General features: G+C 51.8%; 5 non-coding genes across 5 annotated transcripts; 3 read left to right on the forward strand and 2 right to left on the reverse strand.

The window, feature by feature from the left end:
- The first annotated feature begins 443 nt into the window (after positions 1–443).
- Positions 444–517, forward strand: TRNAN-GUU (transfer RNA asparagine (anticodon GUU)). Its single transcript has one exon. It is a non-coding gene; the product is annotated as a tRNA-Asn (tRNA).
- A 3,071-nt stretch (positions 518–3,588) lies between these two features.
- On the forward strand, positions 3,589–3,660 carry TRNAQ-CUG (transfer RNA glutamine (anticodon CUG)). Its single transcript has one exon. It is a non-coding gene; the product is annotated as a tRNA-Gln (tRNA).
- Positions 3,661–6,262: 2,602 nt separating this feature from the next.
- On the reverse strand, positions 6,263–6,334 carry TRNAQ-CUG (transfer RNA glutamine (anticodon CUG)). The gene has a single exon. It is a non-coding gene; the product is annotated as a tRNA-Gln (tRNA).
- A 10,685-nt stretch (positions 6,335–17,019) lies between these two features.
- TRNAS-UGA (transfer RNA serine (anticodon UGA)) lies at positions 17,020–17,101 on the forward strand. The gene has a single exon. It is a non-coding gene; the product is annotated as a tRNA-Ser (tRNA).
- A 1,921-nt stretch (positions 17,102–19,022) lies between these two features.
- TRNAN-GUU (transfer RNA asparagine (anticodon GUU)) lies at positions 19,023–19,096 on the reverse strand. The gene has a single exon. It is a non-coding gene; the product is annotated as a tRNA-Asn (tRNA).
- Between the last annotated feature and the right edge of the window lie 2,114 nt (positions 19,097–21,210).

The raw sequence follows: 21,210 nt of genomic DNA on the forward strand, positions 1-21,210 counted from the left end.
CATTGGCTTGGAACCGGCCAATGGCAGCTGTAGGGGTGGCGCTTGCAGGTGTGGTCAGCGCATGGAGACCCGCTGCCCCCCTCCCTCCCAGGGGCCGCACACACAGACGTGCCAGCAGCCAGCTCCTGACTGGGAGCCACCAGTGGTAAGCACCTCCAAGCCGGAACCTGCACCCCAAATCACATCCCGGGGCTCCCTCCAGACCCTGCACCCCAACACTCAGCCCCGGTACGGAACCCCTCCTGCACCCAAATTCCCCCCCCAGAGCCTACACCCCACAGCTCCTCCTACACCCCAACACCCTGCCCAGCCCGGAGCCCCCTCCTGCACCAAGCTCCCTCCCAGAGCCTGCACCCCTCACCGCCTCCCGCACCCCAACACTCTGCCCCACACATGCACGCTGCTAGGCACCAGCTTTGGTAACAGCACATCAGTCTCTAGGTGTCTCTGTGGCGCAAGGGGTCAGAGTGTTCGGCTGTTAACCGAAAGGCTGGTGGTTCGAGCCCACCCAGGGATGGTGCTAACCCTGTGCTACTTCTTTGCTCCTCAAAACCTGCTGGGAGCCTCAAAGTTTCCCTTTTGCCACCTGAAAACTGCCCCTCTTGGCCTCAGTGGTTTCAGCTGGTGTCCCGCAGAGTGCGCTGGATAAGACCCAGAATCCCATCTCCCCGCAGCCATACCAGGGGCTTGGGCTCAATCCTCATGGCAGAGTGAAAAAACCTTGAACCTGGCATGTTTTGCTCCCTTCCCACCTCCACTCAAGCGGCAAGGGAGAAACAGACAAGACACGCCGGCTTGAAGACGCCTCCATCCCACTTCCCTGTTGGATGCACACAGCCCTTGGCCTGTCTTATGCCTCATCAGGGAAGCACGGCCATGCTGCCCAGGCCTGGGTCCCGGCCGCAGCCTGGCTCACCCAGGCTGATGGAGCTCAGAGCCCCGTGACTCAATGGCAGGTCGAGTCAGAGCTGCGTAACCCGCCCTCCCGGTGCTCCGGGGCTGCGGCGGCTGGGGCCGTGCAGGCCACTCTAGAGCTGGGAAAAAGCCTGGGGGCACAAGCCTCTGGCGGACGCTGGCTGCTGCAGTGGGGGGGGCGGCTATGGGCTCCAGTGGGGTTTGTGGAAGGGGCGGGGCCTCAGGTGGTAGGGGCGGGGCAAGAGGTTAGTCTCCCCCAGATGGTGGTTCATGCCCCACCCCTGGTGTTGCAATGAAAGAGGCTGCCCACTATGCAGTTGTAGTGAGGTTCCCCCATTACGTGGCCATGCAGAGGCTGCAGGAGACAGGCGGGTGACGGCAGGGGAAGGGGCGACGTGGGAGATAGGAGGGTGATGGAAGGGGTGACACAGGAGACAGGCAGGCAACAGCAGGGGAAGGGGCGAGGCAGGAGACTGTTGGGCAATGGCAGGGGAAGGGGCGACACAGGAGACAGGCGGGTGATGGCAGGGGGAGTGTCAATGCAGGAGACAGGCGGGCGACGGGAGGGGAAGGGGCGACACAGGAGACAGCAGGGAAAAGGGCGATGTGGGAGACGGCGGGTGATGGCAAGGGAAGGGGCAACATGGGAGACAGGCGGGCGACGGCAGGGGAAGGGGCGACGTGGGAGACAGGCGGGTGTGGGGACTTTGTAAGCCATGGTGTTTGTATACAGATAAAGTTTACTGACCCCCAGGTTCAATGCTGTTCCTGCTCTGGGCTATACAGGGCAGTCTTTGCTGAGAGTGTAGCTCACTGGTTGAATAGTTGCCTGCAGGGCAATGGGTTACTACTTCAAATCCAAGTGCTTCCCTTTAAAAATTTTTTTGAATGAAAATTGATTTCCAGACCCATCTCCAGTGTGTTCAGGAGTCCGCTGAATGGGGATGCTTCAAATGAATGAAAACACTCAGCAGTTCCCCTTGCGAATGTAGAAAACCCAGCAGAGCTGTCCAGCAGCTGAAATCCGCTCCAGTCCTCGCGTCTCCAAGAGGGACACTCTGTATTTGGGGTATGTGCGACGCCTCTGGGACGATGACAGGTGAAAAATGCTGGATTCAATGATAGCTGAGACCACAGGAGGGGAAGGTGAATGGCAGCACCGCACAGGGTCATAACACTCAGACCCGGGGCTTCACTGTCACTACCCCTGTGTTTGCCCTCATTTATATCCTAAGAAGAACACCCTTCCCCCTCCCCCACACACTGTTATACCCAACCTTTTCCCCTGGAGCCCACCCCAACCCTGCCCTACCCCTCTCCCACACACACACCATGGTACACAGCCTCTCCGTGACTCACCCAGGTCGGGACTTGCCTCTGCATCCCCCCAACAGGGGAGCAGAGAGCCTGAAGGGCCACAGGAGACAGATGAAGATCAGCCGGAATAGAAATTCTTCCCTTCGCTTCTTCAGAGTCTCGTTAACCTCACCCAGGAGAAGTTCCAGCACCGGGTGGGCTCAAAGCACCAACCTTCCCCTCAGCAGCGGAAGGTGGGAACCAGCTTGATCACACAGAAGGAGGCTCCCCAGCTCTGTTGCTGCTGCTCTGCAGCCTTTCCTATGGATTTGTTTTAGTAATGCAACCCCCGCCAACCCATCCATCTATGAGCTAAAGAGACAAGCCCCTAAACATGGGCTCCAGTGGTGCAGTGGGTTAGTGCACAGGACTTATAGAGCCATGCTGCAGTTGTGAGTTCAAACCCCAGCTAGAGTACTGGTTTTCTGTAAGCAGTTGGCTTCTGCCAATCATTTTGCCCTGCGGAAAATACAATTGCAGCCCAGCAGACACCGAGGTCCCTTCCTTTACCGAGTGCAGGGCAGATTCACACATCTACAAGGCTCCGCTCTCCACCAGCCGCCTGTGTCAGGAGGGGTCAAGCAGAGCCCAGAGCGCTGCCCATCCTGTGATTCTTCACCCCCTGACTCCCCTTCAATCTTTGCTCCCCAAATCACCTGTGTGCACACCCTCCTGGCTGTGAGACTCAAACCCTGCCTGACTTCTGTATATTGGTATGTTTTGTGTCTGTCGTGTTGATGTGCATGTGGGTCCTGGGTGGTTTTTGTGGATGCCTTGCCCAGTTTTGTGTGCGTGTGTGTATGATTTTTGCATGCATGTTGGTTTTTGCTTAATATTCTTTTCGTGTGTGGTTTTTGTGTTTTGTTTTTTTGGTGTGGATTTGTTCTTTGTATGTTTTGAGTGGCTTTCCCTTATGTGTGAATGGCTCTGTGTGTGTGTGTGTGTGGTTTTTGTTTATACCTGTATGGGTCTGTGCAGTGTGGGATTTTCTCTTTCTCTCTGTGTGTTTGTCTCTCTGTTTGTATCTTCATGTGTAAATTCACTGTAACTTTTCAAAATATCCACAGCTTTGCCAATTTTCACCAGGAATTTTTCTCCATCAACCAATTCTCACTTGTTCCCTACCACTTGGTGACCATTGTCCCAGGGCACTGTCACTCTCAGGGTCCTGATTTCCCATTGACCCTTCCCCCTTCTATTGGGACTGGGAACTAGCCAACCAAAAAACCCCACAAAGTTTTAATAAAGGGTCAACAGTCCCCTTACACAAGCCAGCTCCGTGAGGGTCACTGATGACCAGAGAAGACAGCAGAAACTGGTCCCATGGTGTAATGGTCAGCACTCAGGACTCTGAATCCTGCAATCTGAGTTCAAATCTCAGTGGGACCTCGTGGTAAATCCCTGGAGCTCAAAGTACTCCTGTCTCTGACTGTGCAAGAGCAAGTTGTTTACCTCCTACTGGGTGACTCGTGGCCACTGGAGCCAGGTCTTTGGGTGGATAGCTGCAATGGGTAGGGGCTCTGGAACTGGGTACTGATGCCTGCAGTCCTGTGGTTTGACCTGGCGGTTGGGATTCTCGCTGCTTCACCTGATGCCCACAAGTTTGTACTTGCTGCCACACTTTTCCTCTTTCCCACGTGGCACCTGAAGAAAGGAGTGCCAGGGCCAGGCTGTTGGCATATTTTATATATTTGTAATTCTGTTTATAATATTTGTAATTCCACTATTTGAAATAATTGTAATTCTGCAATATTGATTTGCAGCTCTCCTTAGCTGCTGACAGTGTCCGTGTTAAAGCTTGCAAACTGTCAATTGACTCTAAGTACCTTGTAAGCCATTAATTAACTCTAAGCGATGCTTTGTAATTGACATGGACACCTTACAACACAAACCGCTCAATTGACACTACTCTCTCTGAAAAAAGAAAAGGAGGACCTGTGGCACCTTAAAGACTAACAAATTTATTTGAGCATAAGCTTTCATGAGCTACAGCTCACTTCATCCGATGCAGAGAGCTGTAGCTCATGAAAGCTTATGCTCAAATAAATTTGTTAGTCTCTAAGGTGCCACAAGTACTCCTGTTCTTTTTGCAGATACAGACTAACACGGATGCTACTCTGGATACTCTCTCTGAGTTGACACTTTCGCTTGCTTGTAATTGAGATTGACGCTTGTCAAGGTTCCTTCCCCACTCTGAATGCTAGGGTACAGATGTGGGGACCTGCATGAAAACCTCCTAAGCTTACTTTTACCAGCTTAGGTTAAAACTTCCCCAAGGTATAAACTATTTTGCCTTTTGCCCTTGGACTTTCGCTGCCACCACCAAAAGTCTAACACCGGTTATTGGGAAAGAGTTCGTTTGGAAACGTCTTTCTCCCCAAAATCCTCCCAAATCTTAACTGCCCTTTCCTGGGGAAGGTTTGATAAAAATCCTCACCAACTTGCATAGGTGACCACAGACCCAAACCCTTGGATCTTGAGAACAATAAAAAAAATCAGCTTCTTAAAAGAAGAATTTTAATAGAAGAAAAAGTAAAAAAGAATCACCTCTGTAAAATCAGGATGGTAAATTCCTTACAGGGTAATTAAATTCAAAACATAGAGAATCACTCTAGGAAAAACCTTAAGTTACAAAACACACAACAACAGGAATATCCATTCCATTCAGCACAACTTATTTTCTCAGCCATTTAAAGAAATCAGAATCTAACGCATATCTAGCTAGATTACTTACTAAGTTCTAAGACTCCATTCCTGTTCTGTCCCTGGCAAAAGCATCACACAGACAGACCCAGACCCTTTGTTTCCCCCGCCCCTCCAGCTTTGAAAGTATCTTGTCTCCTCATTGGTCATTCTGATCAGGTGCCAGCGAGGTTATCCTAGCTTTTTAACCCTTTACAGGTGAAAGGTTTTTCCTCTGGCCAGGAGGGATTTTAAAGGTGTTTACCCTTCCCTTTATATTTATGACCCTGCTGAATTGGAATTAATTTGCAAACTGGATACAGCTAACTTAGGCTTGAATAAAGACTGGGAGTGAATGTGTCATTATACAAAGTAAAACTATTTCTCCTTGTTTATTTCCCCTCCTACTCTTCTTGTAAAGTGCTGGAAATGGCCCACCTTGATTATCACCACAAAAGGTACTCCACCCCCACCCCCTGCTGGTAATAGCTCACCTTTCCTGATCACTCTCCTTACAGTGTGTATGGTATCACCCATTGTTTCATGTTCTCTGTGTATATAAATCTCCCTACTATTGTTTCCACTGTATGCATCCGATGAAGTGAGCTGTAGCTCACAAAAGCTTGTGTTCTAATACATTTGTTAGTCTCTAAGGTGCCACAAGTCCTCCTTTTCTTTTCAAGCCTGGGCACTGTGATTATTTACCAGTTTCTGTGGCATTGAAGCACTAGTGTGCTCGCAGCTGCGATGGCCGAGTGGTTAAGGCATTGGAGTCGAAATCCCTGCCATGCCAAACACCCACTGCAGGCTGGCGGCCTGGTGTCATATGTCCATCTGCTGGCCATGCATAGGAATGGTCCCCCCTCCTCTTGCCCTGCCCACAGTGGCTCTGTGGCTTATAAACCTTCCCTTGGAGCTGTCAGCACCAGCCACCTCTGCTCTAGGTGCCCAGAGGAGGAGAGGTGTCCTGTGCTCCATCCTGGGACTCTTCCTCCCTCCTGCCTGGCCCTGACTATGAAGCCTGGCCCTGCCACTCCTTTCTTCAAGCGCCATGTGGGAAAGATGTAAAGTGTGACAGCAAGCGCAAGGGACAAATTTATGGGCATCAGGTAAAGCAGCGAGAATCCCAACCACCAGGTCAAACCACAGGACTGCAGGCATCAGTACCCAGTTCCAGAGCCCCAAACCATGGCAGCCATCCCACCCAAAGACCTTGCTCCAGTGGTCACGAGTCACCCAGTAGAAGGTAAACAACTTGCTCTTGCACAGTCAGAGACAGGAGTACTTTGAGCTCCAGGGATTTACAATGAGGTCCCACTGAGATTTGAACTCAGATTGCAGGATTCAGAGTCCTGAGTGCTGACCATTACACCATGGGACCAGTTTCTGCTGCCTTCTCTGGTCATCAGTGACCCTCACGGAGCTGGCTTGTGTAACCCTTTATTAAAACTTTGTGGGGTTTTTTGGTTGGCTAGTTCCCAGTCCCAATAGAAGGGGGAAGGGTCAATGGGAAATCAGGACCCTGAGAGTGACAGTGCCCTGGGGCAATGGTCACCAAGTGGTAGGGAACAAGTGAGAATTGGTTGATGGAGAAAAATTCCTGGTGAAAATTGGCAAAGCTGTGGATATTTTGAAAAGTTACAGTGAATTTACAGGTTTCAGAGTAACAGCCGTGTTAGTCTGTATTCGCAAAAATAAAATGAGTACTTGTGGCACCTTAGATACTAACCAATTTATTTGAGCATAAGCTTTCGTGAGCTACAGCTCACTTCATCGGATGCACATGAACATACAAACAGAGAGACAAACACACAGAGAGAAAGAGAAAATCACACACTGCACAGGCCCATACAGGTATAAACAAAAACCATACACACAGGCAGTGTTTTAGTCTCATAGCCAAAAGGGTGTTCCCAAACATGGTTTGGGGAGCAAAGATTGAGGAGGGTCAGGGGGGTGAAGAATCACAGAACGAGCCATGCGCTGGGCTCTGCTTCACCCCTCCTGACACAGGTGGCTGGTGGATAACAGAGCATTGTAGATGTGTGAAATCTGCCCTGCACTCGGTAAAGGGAGGGACCTCTGTATCTTCTGAGCTGGGATTATATTTTCCACAGGGCAAAATGATTGGCAGAAGCCATTTGCTTAAAGAAAACCAGCGCTCCAGGTGAGGTTTGAATTCACAACCTCAGCACTATTCCAGACAGGACTGCTCTATAAGTACTATGTGCTAACCCATTGCACCAGTGGAACCCCTAGTTAGGGGCTTGTCTCCTTGTTCCATGGATGTATGTATGGATGAGGGGGTTGCATTAGCTAAAACAAACCCATATTAAATGCTGCAGGACGGCAGCAGCAGAGGTGGGGAGCCTCCTTCCGTGTGATCGAGCTGGTTCCCACCTTCCGCTGCGGAGGGGAAGGTTGGTGCTTTGAGCCACCTGGTGCTGGAACTTCTCCTGGGTGAGGTTAACGAGACTCTGAAGAAGGGAAGGGAAGTCTTTTCTATTTGTAGGCTCACTGGTCTCCTGTTGGGGCGATGCAGAGGCAAGTCCCGACCTGGGTGAGTCACGGAGAGGCTGTGTCCCATGGCATGTGTGTGGGAGAGGGGTAGGGCAGGGTTGGGGTGGGCTCCAGGGGAAAAGGTGGGTGTGACAGTGTGTGGGGAAGGAGGAAGGGTGTGTTTCTTAGGATATAAATGAGGGCAAACACAGGGGTAGTGACAGTGAAGCCCCGGGTCTGAGTGTTATGACCTTGTGCGGTGCTGCCATTCACCTTCCCCTCCTGTGGTCTCAGCTGTCATTGAATCCAGCATTTTTCACCTTTCATCGTCCCAGAGGTGTCGCACATGCCCCAAATACAGAGTGTCCCTCTTGGAGACGCGAGGACTGGAGCGGATTTCAGCTGCTGGACAGCTCTGCTGGGTTTTCTACATTCGCCAGGCAAATGCTGAATGTTTTCATTCATTTCAAGCATCCCCATTCAGAAAACTCCTGAACACACTGGAGATGGGTCTGGAAATTGATTTTCATTTGAAAAAGTTTTTAAAGAGAAGCATTTGGATTCTAACTAGGAACCCATTGTCCTGTTGACAGCTATTCAACCAGTGAGCTACACTGTCAACAAAGGATTCCTGGAGCAGGAACAGTTTTTAACCTGGGGGTTAGTGTACTTTATCTTTCTACAAACCCCACAGCTTACAAAATCACCACACCCACTCTGTGTCACCAGAGCACAACAACAACTTTCCTTGGAGCACACACTGCTCCCCAGCTCTGTGCCCTTCCATCTCCCCAGCATTGCTCCAATCCCTTAAAGCAGGGTCTCAAACTCACTTTACCTTAGGGCCAGTGTCAATCCTCAAATTCTCCCAGTTGGCCAATAAAGTCACTCATGCTGCCCAGAACCTGCTCCCCAAAACTCCACCCCCCAAAAAACTCTGCCCCCACCTTCCTAAAGCTCTGGGAGGGAGTTTGGGTGGGAGAAGAGGTCTGGGGTAGATGAATGGCGTGCAGGTTCTGGGAGGGAATTTGGGTGCAACAGGAGTGAGAGGTTGGGTTCTGGGAGGGAGTTTGGGTCGGGGAGGGGATCTGGGGTGCAGGCTCTGGGACGGCGTTTGGGTCCTGGGTGGAGGCTCTGAACTGGGGCAGGAGGTGGGGGTGCAGGAGGAGGGGGAGGGTGTTCAGGCTCTGAGAGGGAGTTTGGAGGCTGGGGTCTGCGGAAGAAGGGTGTGCAGGCTGTGGGAGGGCCTTGAGGAATGGAAGGAGGGAAGGAGTATGTGGGGAGGGGGGTGCACGCTCTGGGAGGGAGTTTGGGGCCTGGGGGGATGTGGTACAGGCTCTGGAGAGAGTTGGGGTGGGAGGGGGGTATGTGGGGTGGGAATGCAGGATCTGGGAGGGGGTCGGAGGTGCAGCACTTACCTGGAGCTCCAAGGCAGGGCGGGCATCTGCCCCCTGTTCCCCCAGGCACCACCCCCACAATGTCCCATTGGCCGCAGAGGCACTCAGGGAGGGGCAGCACATGGAGGCTCAGCCCCCCCCCCCCGCCCCGGGGCCACAGGGAGGGGCCGGTAGCCGCTGGAGTGAGCAGGAAGATGCCACTCAGCTCCGCTGCGCTGCCGGGGCCCTTGGAGTGGGGAGGGAGAGCGTCTGGGGGCACCAGGTGGGGCCAAGGGTGAGACCCAGCTCCAAAACTGCTGGAGCCCTGCGGGCCACACTGGGGAGGCTTGCGGGCCGCAAATGTCCCGGAGGCTGGGAGTTTGAGACCCCGGATATAATTGCTTCAGCCTTTCAGTTCACCAAGTCCAAAAGTAAACATATCTTCAAATCCAAGGAGTGGAGATCAGTCAATGTTCAGAGTCGTCCCACGTGAAAGCACCACGTTGTGGTTCATGCTGGCCCCATCGTGCGGCCATCACCTTTCCCTCCTCTCCCTTAAAAGTTTTGGTATTTTGCATAGAAACTTTCTTCCCTCAGGAGAGACCTGGAGAACCAGGGCTGCCAGCCAGACAAACACCTTTAAGAGGAGGTGTCCCTCTCCCAGTCAAAAAATGATCTCCCGCCTTCAGTTCAGTGACAGCCTGAATTGTTCCTTATCCCACCAGTGCCGGTTTGAGTAAATAAAGTTTCGGACATAGTTATTAAGCTCGCAAAAATAAGCCAAAGATCCCTCTGCATAACACCGGAAGGTGATATAGGAACAGAGACAAACCTTGTCAGCAAAGGCTAATTTCCCAAACGATCCTCAAAATGTTTCTAATTCTCATCTGTCCTCCACAGGAGCTCTGTGCAGTTTCACTGTTCTGCAGCCAGCTGTCCACTAGAAATGCTTTTGTGGGACATTCCCAGACCTGGACATTTAGGAACGACAGAATTTGAAGAGCAAACCCAGCTCCCTGCACCAGGCCGGATTGGAGTGTTTTGTCCCTGGCACTTGGTCTTTTTTAATAGTACAGACCCTCCCTTTGCCCAGCCAGCCAATGAACTTGGGGAAAAGGTTGCAGGAAGCAGAGACCTAAGAAACAAGGAAATAAGAGGCCGTTCATTGGGCAAGGTGGCCTAGTAGTTAAAGCAATAGTCTGCTCATCTGATGCCATTCTTGAGCTGCCTGTTATAAACAGCCCAAGCCCACTCCTGGAGCCCTGGCAAGCTGGAGCCCAAAGTCTTCCCCCAGAGCCTCTCAGCCCCCTGGTAGGTGAGTTGGGAACTCAGCAGCTGACTGCGGAGTTGAAGTTTCCTACCCTGTCAAGAACACCCCCAGCCCCACATGTCTGCAGATGCGCTGCCTGGAGCCCAAGGGGCTGGGAGGTACATGACGCCGATCCCCTGCTGGTAGCGCCAGCAAACACCAAGGCCGTGCATCCAGGAGCAACAGCTGGATGTTGCAGGGAGAGGCTGCTGCTTTCCCCCCACCTGCATCTCTGCCCAGGAGGCTGTCCTGGCTGTAGAAAAATCCCCGAATTTGAGGTATGCTGCTCTAGATTCAAAATGCAGGGCCTCACTGGGGCAGTGGCTGGGGCAGGGCAGCAGCCTGGGTTGGACTGGGCAGATGCTGGAAGTTCTGGTGCCCAGAGAACTGGCCTGACTCACTTCTCAGCAGCAAACAAGTCAATTCCACGTCCCCTCCCCAGAAAAATCAGCCTGCAGCTAAGGGCAGCACTGGCGGCAGTCGGGGGGGCCTTGTATTTTACCCAGGGTACAAGTCAGCCTTGTATTTTACCCAGGGTAAAACTAAACATCCCTTCAAATACAATGGAGTGGAGATCAATCTCTTTTCAGAGTTAATGCACATGAAAGAACCATGTTATGTTTCATCCCTTATGTCCTGGTCCCATCGCCTTTCCCTCCTCTCTGTTACAAGTTGTGGTATTTTGCACAGAAACTTTATTTCCTCAGAGAGACCTGGGAACAAGGCCTGCCTGCTACATGGTACCAGATAAACACCTTTAATAGGAGACAGCTGTCCCTGTCAGGAAATCATCTCCCACCTTCAGTTCAATGACACCTGAATTGTTCCTTCTCCCAGTGGAGCCCAAGGATTGAAAGCAGCAAAATCAAACTCCTCTGTATGGAGCAGGAATGCTCGGCTCTTTCTTCCTGCTGCTGCTGTTAGTCCGTGAAACAATAAGGCTGGAACGCAAGGCTGAGTTCACGCACCAGCGCCCTGAGACATTTCAGTGCCCCAGAGAAACCTTGACCCCTGCTATTGGAATCCCTGAGTGGCTGGAGATTTGAACGGGAAAGGGACTGTGTGAATGGTCCAAGTTGGAAATGAACAGTCTACAGCAATGGCATTAACACAAACACACTCTCATCGTGCTCCAGTCAGACGGGAAATGGGCAGAAATTCTCGCTTTTCAGCCTGGACACAGATGCAGAATGACACAGTAGTGAGTGTGCTGGGGGAGCCAGTCTGGGCAAACAACGGGAAGTGAGAACTCGCAGAGTACAGAACTATAACGTAGTGAGAAAAACTGAAAAGTCAGTTAAGGCGATGGACTAGAAATCCACTCGGGTCCCCCTGCGCAGGTTCGAATCCTGCCGACTATGGAAGCGTTAGCGTGATCTCATTGTTACAGGGTCAGTGTCTGAGCATCCACAGTGCCTACGGGACCCAGAGCTGGTCTCACTCTTAGGGCTTGTCTCTACGTGCCAGTGGATCGATGCGTGACGATCAATCCACCGGGGCGGGGGGGGGGGGGGCAGTCGATTTAGTGGGTCTACCGAAGTCCTGTTAAATTGACCCCTGACCGCTCTCCCGTCGACTCCGGTATGCCACCGGAAGGAGAAGCATAAGGTAAGTGATAAGAGAAACTTTCCCGTCGACACAGCATAGAGCAGACACCGCAATAAGTCGATCTAAGCTACATCAACTCCAGCTACATTATTCACGTAGCTGGAGTTACGTAACTTAGGTCGACTGAGCCCCGTAGTGTAGACCTGCCCGTAGGCTGTCTGCACTTAAAACATGGCTGTAGGACGTTGGAGTAGACAGTTGCTACGGTGATCGGAGGCGTTTCCCCATCGCTGTAGTAGCCAGGTTGACAGAAGAATTCTTCCATCCACCTGGCGCTATCCACGCCAGGGCTTCGGTCAGCTGAACGACATCGGTTAGGAGGGTGGATTTCTCACACCCGGAGAGACGTAGCTCTGCCCGTTAAGTGTCCAGAGTACATCAGCCCTTAAATCTCTCTGAGCATTTCAGTGCGTGCAATGAACCGTGAGTGGAAAACATCAAGTCACAAACACAGAGACTGAATTCCCCACATTTAATCTCACTGTATTTTCCAGAAAGTCACAAAATCCAGTTCATTCTTGCTAGGACAGAGAAACATTAAGTGACACTAATTCTTAGGCTTGAGTAAATAAAGTTATGGGTTTAATTAATATAGTAAAAATGAGGGCTGTCGATTAATTATAGTTAAATCTACAATCACAAATTCAAATGTACATCATAAGCAAAACTCCCACCCCAGAGTACGCTGGGCAGTGTCCTTCGCCTCAGTTTCTCCCCGAGCGGTGTGACAGTCCTTTCCAATGTTCCTTTAACAGACCCCCCCTACTCCGTGCTCCTTCCCCCAACCCCCACTCCCTGTGGTCAGCAAACCCCAGTGGTGGGGGAGGGAGGGAGGGGAAGGCATCGAGCGACACCTCAGCTTCTGCTGCTGCCACTCCCTCAACTGGCTCTCAGTCTGCCCTGTTCCCTCTGCGTCACTGCCACTCCACGGCCCTGTCATTTCCCTGCTGCTGGGGCTCCCGTGTCACCCCTTCCCCTGCCGTTGCCTGCCCGTCTCCCGCATCGCCCCATCCCCTGCCATCGCCCTCCCATCTCCCACGTCGCCCCTTCCCCTGCTGTCTCCTGCATCGCCCCATCCCCTCCCATCGCCCGCCCGTCTCCCGCGTCGCCCCTTCCCCTGTCATCACCCACCCATCTCCTGCGTCACCTCTTCCCCTGCCGTCGCCTGCCTGTCTCCCTCGTCGCCCCTTTCCCCGCCGTTGCCGACCTGTCTCCCATTTCGCCACTTCCTCTGCCATCACCCGCCCATCTCCCATGTCGCCCCTTCTCCTGCCATTGACCCCCTGGCTCCCGCATCGCCCCATCCCCTGCCATCACCCGGCCGTCTCCCACGTCGCCCCCTCCCCTGCCATCACCCGCCCATCTCCTGCGTTGCCCCTTCCCCTGTTGTCGCCACTCTGTCTCCCGCAGCACCCCTTCCCCTGCCATCAGCCTCTCATCTCCCACATCGCCCCTTTCCCTGCCACCACCCGCCTGTCTCCCATGTCACCCCTCCCCCTGCAATCACCCACCTGTCTCCCATGTTGCCCCTTCCCCTGCCATCACCCGCCTGTCTCCCATGTTGCCCCTTCCCCTGCCATCACCTGCCTGTCTGATGCTTCACCCCTTCCCTAGCTGTCACCCTCCTGCGTCGCCCCTTCCCCTGCTGTCACCCGCCTGTCTCCTGAAGCCTCTGCACGGCCACGTAGTGGGGGAACCTCGCTACAAGTGCAGAGTGGGCAGCCTCTTCCATTGCAACACCGTGTGCGGGATGTGAACCGCCATCTGGGGGAGACTAAACCACCACCCCACCCCTTCTGCATGAGGCCCTGCCCTTTCCACAAACCCCGCTGGAGCCCAGAGCCCCCCCCACCACAGCTGCCAGCTCCCGCCCCAGGCTCATGCCCCCAAGCTTTCTCCCAGCCCCAGAGTGGGCTGCGCAGCCCCAGCCTCCCCAGCCCTGGAGCACGGGGAGGGTGGGTTACGCGGCCCCAACTCGACCTGCCATTGAGTCGCGGGGCTCTGCGCTCCATCAGCCGGGGCGGGCCAGGATTGCTTTGAGAATAGACTCTGTCTTAGAATGTACTCACACAATTAGCAGCTTGCAACTTTCACACAGAGAGGGAGAGAAACAGCACCAAGAACCAAGAGAGCTCTTAATCAGCAATACCCTGGAACTTAAACTCTGGGGAATCAAACTCATTTGTGATTTTAATACAGAACTTCTTTAATATGATCCAACACCTGAGTCTGAGCTACCAGGATCCCTGCCACAGAGCAGGGTGCACAAGTCTCAGCCTCCCTTTCCCACACATGGCTCTGGACACCACCAGGAATGATTTGGCTCCTGGTACACAAGAGCTGAGTTGCCTGGACAGGGGCTTGAACCCTGGTCCCGCCCATTAAAAGCCTGATGCTCTGTGGACTGAGCTGGCCAGGCTTGCTGAGATCCTCTCCCCATCCTCTTTTTCTCCACGGCCACTGCCAATTCTTCCTCCTCTTCCTCCCTCCTGCACCTCAGGGTCAATAAATCTCTGCACCTAGACAGCCGACCCGCCTGCTGCTCCCCAATCCCCCATGCCTAAGCCTTCCTGCCAAAGTCCTGCACCTGGCTCCATAGAATTAAGTCTCACGTCTCACTGGGAACTCGACTTCTTGTGCCCAGAGAGTCTCTGCCCCCTCAGTAGCTGAACAGAGAAACACAGTATCCACCTTTTCCAAAGAAGTGCTTGGAAAGGCTTTTCTCATGTGGCCTAATGGATAAGGCATCTGACTTCTGATCAGGCAATTGAGGGCTCAAGTCCCTTCGCAGTTGGGCTTGTGCAGTTTTCCCTTTGTGCTGAAAGTCCTGCTTTCTTCAGGACTGAAACCTATTCTTGGCCTCTCAGGGCAATGCTCTGGCTTCAGCTAGAACCCTGGGAATGAGTTGGGGGTTGGGCATCATAAAAGCTAGGACGTGAGCTCCTGGTGCGTCCAGTCTAGATCTCAGGGTTCCTACCCCACTCTGAACTCTAGGGTACAGACGTGGGGACCCACATGAAAGACCCCCCAAGCAGGAGTCAGGGGATCAAGAATCACAGGATGGGCAGAGCTCTGGGCTTGGCTTGACCCCTCCCGACACAGGTGGCTGATGGAGAGCAGAGCCTTGTAGATGTGTGAAATCTACCCTGCACTCGGTAAAGGAAGGGACCTCGGTGTCTGCTGGGCTGGAATTGTATTTTCCGCAGGGCAAAATGATTGGCAGAAGCCACCTGCTTGAAGAAAGCTGGTGCTCCCGGTGAGGTTTGAACTAACCTAAACATCACCCTACAGAGCACTGCTCTATCAGTAATGCGTGCTTACCGATTGCACCACTGGAGCCCACAGTTAGTCCCCGGTCTCATTGTTCCATGGATGGATTTGGGGCGAGGGGGTTACATTACCTAAAACAAATCCATATGAAAGACTGCAGGACAGCAGCTGCAGAGGTGGGGAGCCTCCTTCCGTGTGATCAAGCTGGTTCCCACCTTCCGCTGCTGAGGGGAAGGTTGGTGCTTTGAGCCACCCGGTGCTGGAACTTCTCCTGGGTGAGGTTAACGAGACTCTGAAGAAGGGAAGGGAAGTCTTTTCTATTTGTAGGCTCATTGGTCCCTTGTTAGGGCAATGCAGAGGCAAGTCCCGACCTGGGTGAGTCACGGAGAGGCTGTGTCCCATGGCATGTGTGTGGGAGAGGGGTAGGGCAGGGTTGGGGTGGGCTCCAGGGGAAAAGGTGGGTGTGACAGTGTGTGGGAGAGAGGGAAGGGTGTGTTTCTTAAGATATAAATGAGGACAAACACAGGGGTAGTGACAGTGAAGCCCTGGGTCTGAGTGTTATGACCCTGAGTGGTGCTGCCATTCACCTTCCCCTCCTGTGGTCTCAGCTGTCATTGAATCCAGCATTTTTTCACCTGTCATCATCCCAGAGGTGTTGCACATGCCCCAAATACAGAGTGTCCCTCTTGGAGACGTGAGAACTGGAGTGGATTTCAGCTGCTGGACTGCTCTGCTGGGTTTTCTACATTCTCAAGGGGAACTGCTGAGTGTTTTCATTCATTTCAAGCATCCCCATTCAGAAAACTCCTGAACACACTGGAGATGGGTCTGGAAATCGATTTTCATTTGAAAAAGTTTTTAAAGGGAAGTGCTTGGATTTGAACTAGGAACCCATTGCCCTGCAGGCAACTATTCAACCAGTGAGCTACACTCTCAATAAAGACTGCCCTGTATAGCCCAGAGCAGGAACGGCTTTGAACCTGGGGGTTAGTGAACTTTATCTCTACACAAACCCCACGGCTTACAAGATCCCCACACCCGCCCTGTGTCACCAGAGCACAACAACTTTCCTTGGAGCACACACTGCTCCCCAGCTCCGTGCCCTTCAATCTCCCCAGCATTGCTCCAATGCCTTAAAGGAACAGGGCACAGGTAACTCGAACCTCTTCATCCCGATAGGTTTAATGTCCAAATAATTCCATGGAGACCAGAAGCACAGAGCTCCTCTGAGTGTCAGCCCTATCCCGGTGTCGGTCCCCAGCAGTGAGTGTGGCCTACAATGGAGAGGTCACTTTTTTATAGTTTGAAAATTTGTGGTTTCCGGTAGAATTATTGTCTCTCATACGGCAGACCTGGTTTTCATTCGTAGCCAGTGAAGAGCTGAGTATTATTGTCCAATGTAGAAGTTACAGAATTTAAACTAGGAAGAACGGTCAATTTTACCATCATTTCACACCTTTACATCCAAACACAATGACTTTCTGAATGACCCATCCTCGTTCAACCAGAAGATGTTGGGGGTGGGATGTAGGAGTCACTGGGGAAAAGACAGAGACACAATTTCCTTTGCACAGATCCATGAACAGCAAAACTTCCCTATGTGTCCTGTCTGAGACAGGGCATTCAACTCCAGTGAACCCTTCTCTCCTGCAATGGCAATGGTCAGACAGAGGGGATGTGGCCACCTGCATCCCTGACAGGGAGATATTGGCTTGGCTCTTTCTTTATGCTGCTCTTGTTAGTCCATGAAACATCAAGGATGGAATGCAAGGCTGAGTTCATGCACCAACCCCCTGAAAAATGTCCATGCCCCAGAGAAATCCTGACCCCTGCTATTGGAATGACGTGCTGGAGATTTGACTAGGAAAGGGACTGTCTGAATTGTCAGTGTGGGGAATGAACAATGATCTACAGCAATGTCTGCAGGGGAAGTGGATCTGAGCAATTTGAAGTGACAATTCTGTGAGAACTGAATCATAGTGTAGTGAAATAGCCATACATCACGTAGTTGTGGCCGAGTGGTTAAGGCGATGGACTTGAAATCCATTGGGGTCGCCCCGCGCAGGTTCAAATCCTGCCAACTACGGAAGGACAAAAGTGTTATGATTATTGCAATCTTAGTGCCGCAGCATGCGAACTGGAGCCAGATCTGGTCTCACTCTTAGTCTGTCTATACTTAAAACCCTGCTGTGACACTGCGATAGCACTTTGGCGTAGAAAGTTGCTACAGTGAGTGGAGGGGTTTTCCCATCGCTGTAATAAGTTATATTCACAGAACAATTTTTCCTTCTATTTAGCTCTATCTAACCAGTGCTTAGGTCAGCTTAACTCTATTGGTTTGGGAGTGTGGATTTTTCACACCCTGAGAGACATAGCTCTGCCAGTTAATTGCCCAGCATACACCAGCACTTAGATCCCCCTTAGGATTTCTATGCAGGCACTGAACTGTGAGAGGAAAACATCAGCTCATAAACACGGAGACTGAATTTCCCACAAAAAAAAAGAAAAGGAGGACTTGTGGCACCTTAGAGACTAACCAATTTATTTGAGCATGGGCTTTCGGAACCCGATGAAGTGAGCTGTAGCTCACGAAAGCTCATGCTCAAATAAATTGGTTAGTCTCTAAGGTGCCACAAGTACTCCTTTTCTTTTTGCGAATACAGACTAACACGGCTGTTACTCTGAAACCTGTAAATTTCCCACAGTTAATCTCTCTGCAGTTTCCAGAACATCACAAAATTCAATTCATTCCTGCTAGGACAGAGAAAAAATAAGTGACACAAAGTTTTTGGCTTGATTAAATAAACTTATGGGTTTAATTAACATAGTAAAAATATATACCAATTCCTCTAAATAACACCATAACGTGAGATAAGAACAGAGACAAATCTTGTCAGTGACGACTAATTTTGGTAATGATCTTCCCTTTATTAATTTCCTCGCCACCCCCATTGGACGTCTGGGCCCCTCCAGTGTAACTGCTCTGCATTCCCCTTCCCGATAGAATTGGTTTTGGACATTCCCAACTTTGGAAAATTGTGCAATTCAGAATTTGAATAGTGACCCCGGCTCCTTCCTGCACCTGCTCTACATCGCTACACAGCACCTTCTCCACCTGCAGAGTCACCCGCAGGGTTCAGCAGGGACCCCTGGCAAGGACAGTGGGTGCAGCTAACAGCCCGGTGTGCCTGGCAGTGAGGCAGGGGCAGCCCGAGGCTGGAAGCTCTGAGTCAGCTGTGGAGAAACACCCCACACACACGAGTACAGCGATTGAATTCCCCAACTTTAGCATCATGACACCCTGTAGAAAGCCCCACGTGTCCGTTGTTTTTTCACAGGGCGATGCAAAAATCAGATGACACCAATTTTGAAGTTTGAAGTTCGGAGATAGTTATTAAGCTTGCAAAAATATGCCAAAGATCCCTCTGCATAACACCGGAAGGTGAAATAGGAACAGAGACAAACCTTGTCAGCAAAGGCTAATTTCCCAAACGATCCTCAAAATGTTTCTAATTCCCATCTATCCTCCACAGGAGCTCTGTGCAGTTTAACTGTTCTGCAGCCAGCTGCCCATTAGAAATGCTTCTGTGGGACATTCCCAGACCTGGACATTTACGAACGACAGAATTTGAAGAGCAAACCCAGCTCCCTGCACCAGGCGGGATTGGAGTGTTTTGTCCCTGGCACTTGGTCTTTTTCAGTAGTACAGACCCTCTCTTGCCCAGCCAGCCAATGAACTTGGGGGAAAGGTTGCAGGAAGCAGAGACCACTTGGCAGGAAGAGAGCGAAACGTTCCCGGCTGAAGGTTTTGTGCTCGGCCGTGAGGATTAAGCCCAAGCCCCTGGCATGGCTGCTGGGAGATGGGATTCTTTGTCGCATCCAGCGCACTCTGAGGGCCACCAGCTGAAACCACTGAGGCCAAGAGGGACGGTTTTGAGGTGGCAAAAAGGGACCTTTGAGGCTCCTAGCAGGTCTTGAGGAGCAAGAAAGTAGCACAGGCTTATCGCTGTCTCTGGGTGGGCTCGAACCACCAGCCTTTCGGTTAACAGCTGAACACGCTGACCCATTGCGCCACAGAGACACCTAGAGACTGATGTGCTCTTACCAAAGCTGCTCTCTAGCAGCCTGCTTGTCTGGGGCAGAGTTTTGGGGTGCGGGAGGCAGTGAGGGGTACAGGCTCTGGGGGAGCATTTTGGTGCAGGAGGGGGCTCTGGGCTGAGGCTGAGTGTTGGGGTGTAGGAGGGGCGAGGGGTGTAGGCTCTGGGGAATCAGATCTAAAATCATTATTTGAGTGCCGGAGGGGGCTCCGGACCTGGGCAAAGTGTTGGGGTGTAGGAAGGGTGAGGGGTGTAGGCTCTGGGGGGGAATTTGGGTGCAGGAGGGGGCTCCAGGCTGAGGCTAAGTGTTGCAGGGACAGTTCTAGGGGCAGGGGCAGCACGTGGAGCTGCCTCTCCCCCCCCCCCTTTTCCCACAGACCATAGAGATGTGCCAGCAGCCAGCCGGACTTTTAGTGGCTCAGAGATCGGGATCGACTGGCTGAGGCTCCAGGATCGACCAGTCGATCGCAGTTGATGGGTGGTGACCACTGTTATAAAGAGTAAACTGCAAGGGCCATGTGATGGTGCCAGAGGCTAAGAAATGAAAAGCCCCAAGTTCCCTCACTCCTCATTGACTCTGAACAGGGATTTATTTCAAATCCCTTTAGTTCTGTGGCTGGTAAAATATAAGGACCAAGCCATTTCAAGAGCTGTGACACTGGGGTTGTGGATGCTGTTACTATATCTCAGACTGAATAATGATTTTAGATCTGATTCCTGGCAGCTTCCCAAAAGCAAACCCAGTTGGTTCTTCCCTACAATTGGTGACCCTGGACAGCAGGGGATCCCCTTCATCTGCTGGGGAACCTCTCTGGGTCCCACTGTCAGTTTTCCTCGATTTTCCAGCACTTCAGGTGCTTCTGACTCCTTGGGGAGGTTTTCCTTGCAAGGTCTGTGTGTGAATCTTTCTGTGTAGGAAGCAAAGAGTGTGGGACTGACACTGAGCTGAAGGACGGAAATGGTTGGTTCAGAGAGATGGGGGGGAATAAAATAGTCCCAGAAGCAGAGATGCTGGAATGGGTGGGGGAGGAAGTGGGGCCTGGCACCCAACTTTTAAAGGTTGGGGAAACTATGCTCTCCAACTCTTTACTGGCCCTAAGGGCAAGGGACTGCATGAGAGAGTGGAGAGGAGCAAGCAGAGGGCAGGGTCTCGGGGAGATGGAGCGATGTGGGGTTGGGATCTTGGGGGGGGGAGGAGGAGGGCTCAGGGGGAAGGGGTGGGGCCACAGCTTGGGAGCCTGTGGCCCCCACACCTTCGGGGGCTTCCTCAGCTTCTGCCCCCAAGGATGACGAAAGATTAGCAGGGTATTGTTTTAACTATTCGACCACTTTGTGAGGTGGGCTTGTTGTGACTTAACTGTTTCTAAGGTCTCTGCTGTCTGTAACCTTTTCCCTGTTCATTGGCTGACTGAGGGTGGTGCGGGGATGGTTTGGCTTTTGAAAAATCTTTCTCTGTGGTATTATAAAGGAGTAAGTGACAGGAAGAACATCCCTTCCCCCCCCCCTTGGTGCAGGGAGCCGGATTTGCTGCTCAAATTCTGTATTTCACCAATACCAAGGTCTGGGAATGTCCAACAAGGGCAATTCTAATGGGAAGATGGATGCAGGGCACTTAACCTGTACAGATGTCCTATGGTGGTGGGGTGGGAATTAAGAATATTTTGAGGATCTTTGGGGAAAAGTGACTTTACTGACAAGGTTTGTCTCTGTTCCTGTTTCACCTTGTGGTGTTTGGTCAAGAAATTACTGTGTATTTTTCTACTATATTAATTAAACTCTGAACATTATTTAATCAGTCGTAAACATTAGTAGCACTTGAAGTTCCCCTCTGCTAGCAAGAAAGAACTGAAGTTTATGACTTTCTGGGAAGGGCAGAGATAGTAAATTGGGGGATTTCAATGGTGGGTGGGTGTTTTACGCTCCCATCTCAGTGCACGGAGTGAAATACTCAGGCAATGTTTGTACTGCACAGTTATGTCACTGGAACTGACACAGTTATTACATTGCTTGGGTGTGTGCCCACTTGGCTCCTTGTGTCAGCAACGCGCATCCTTGGTCATCTGCCACGAGATCCAGCTAGGTCGGGGCTGTCCTGGGC

The sequence above is a fragment of the Lepidochelys kempii genome, chromosome 22 (genome assembly GCF_965140285.1).
Source record: "Lepidochelys kempii isolate rLepKem1 chromosome 22, rLepKem1.hap1, whole genome shotgun sequence".
Classification (NCBI taxonomy): Eukaryota; Metazoa; Chordata; order Testudines; family Cheloniidae; genus Lepidochelys; species Lepidochelys kempii.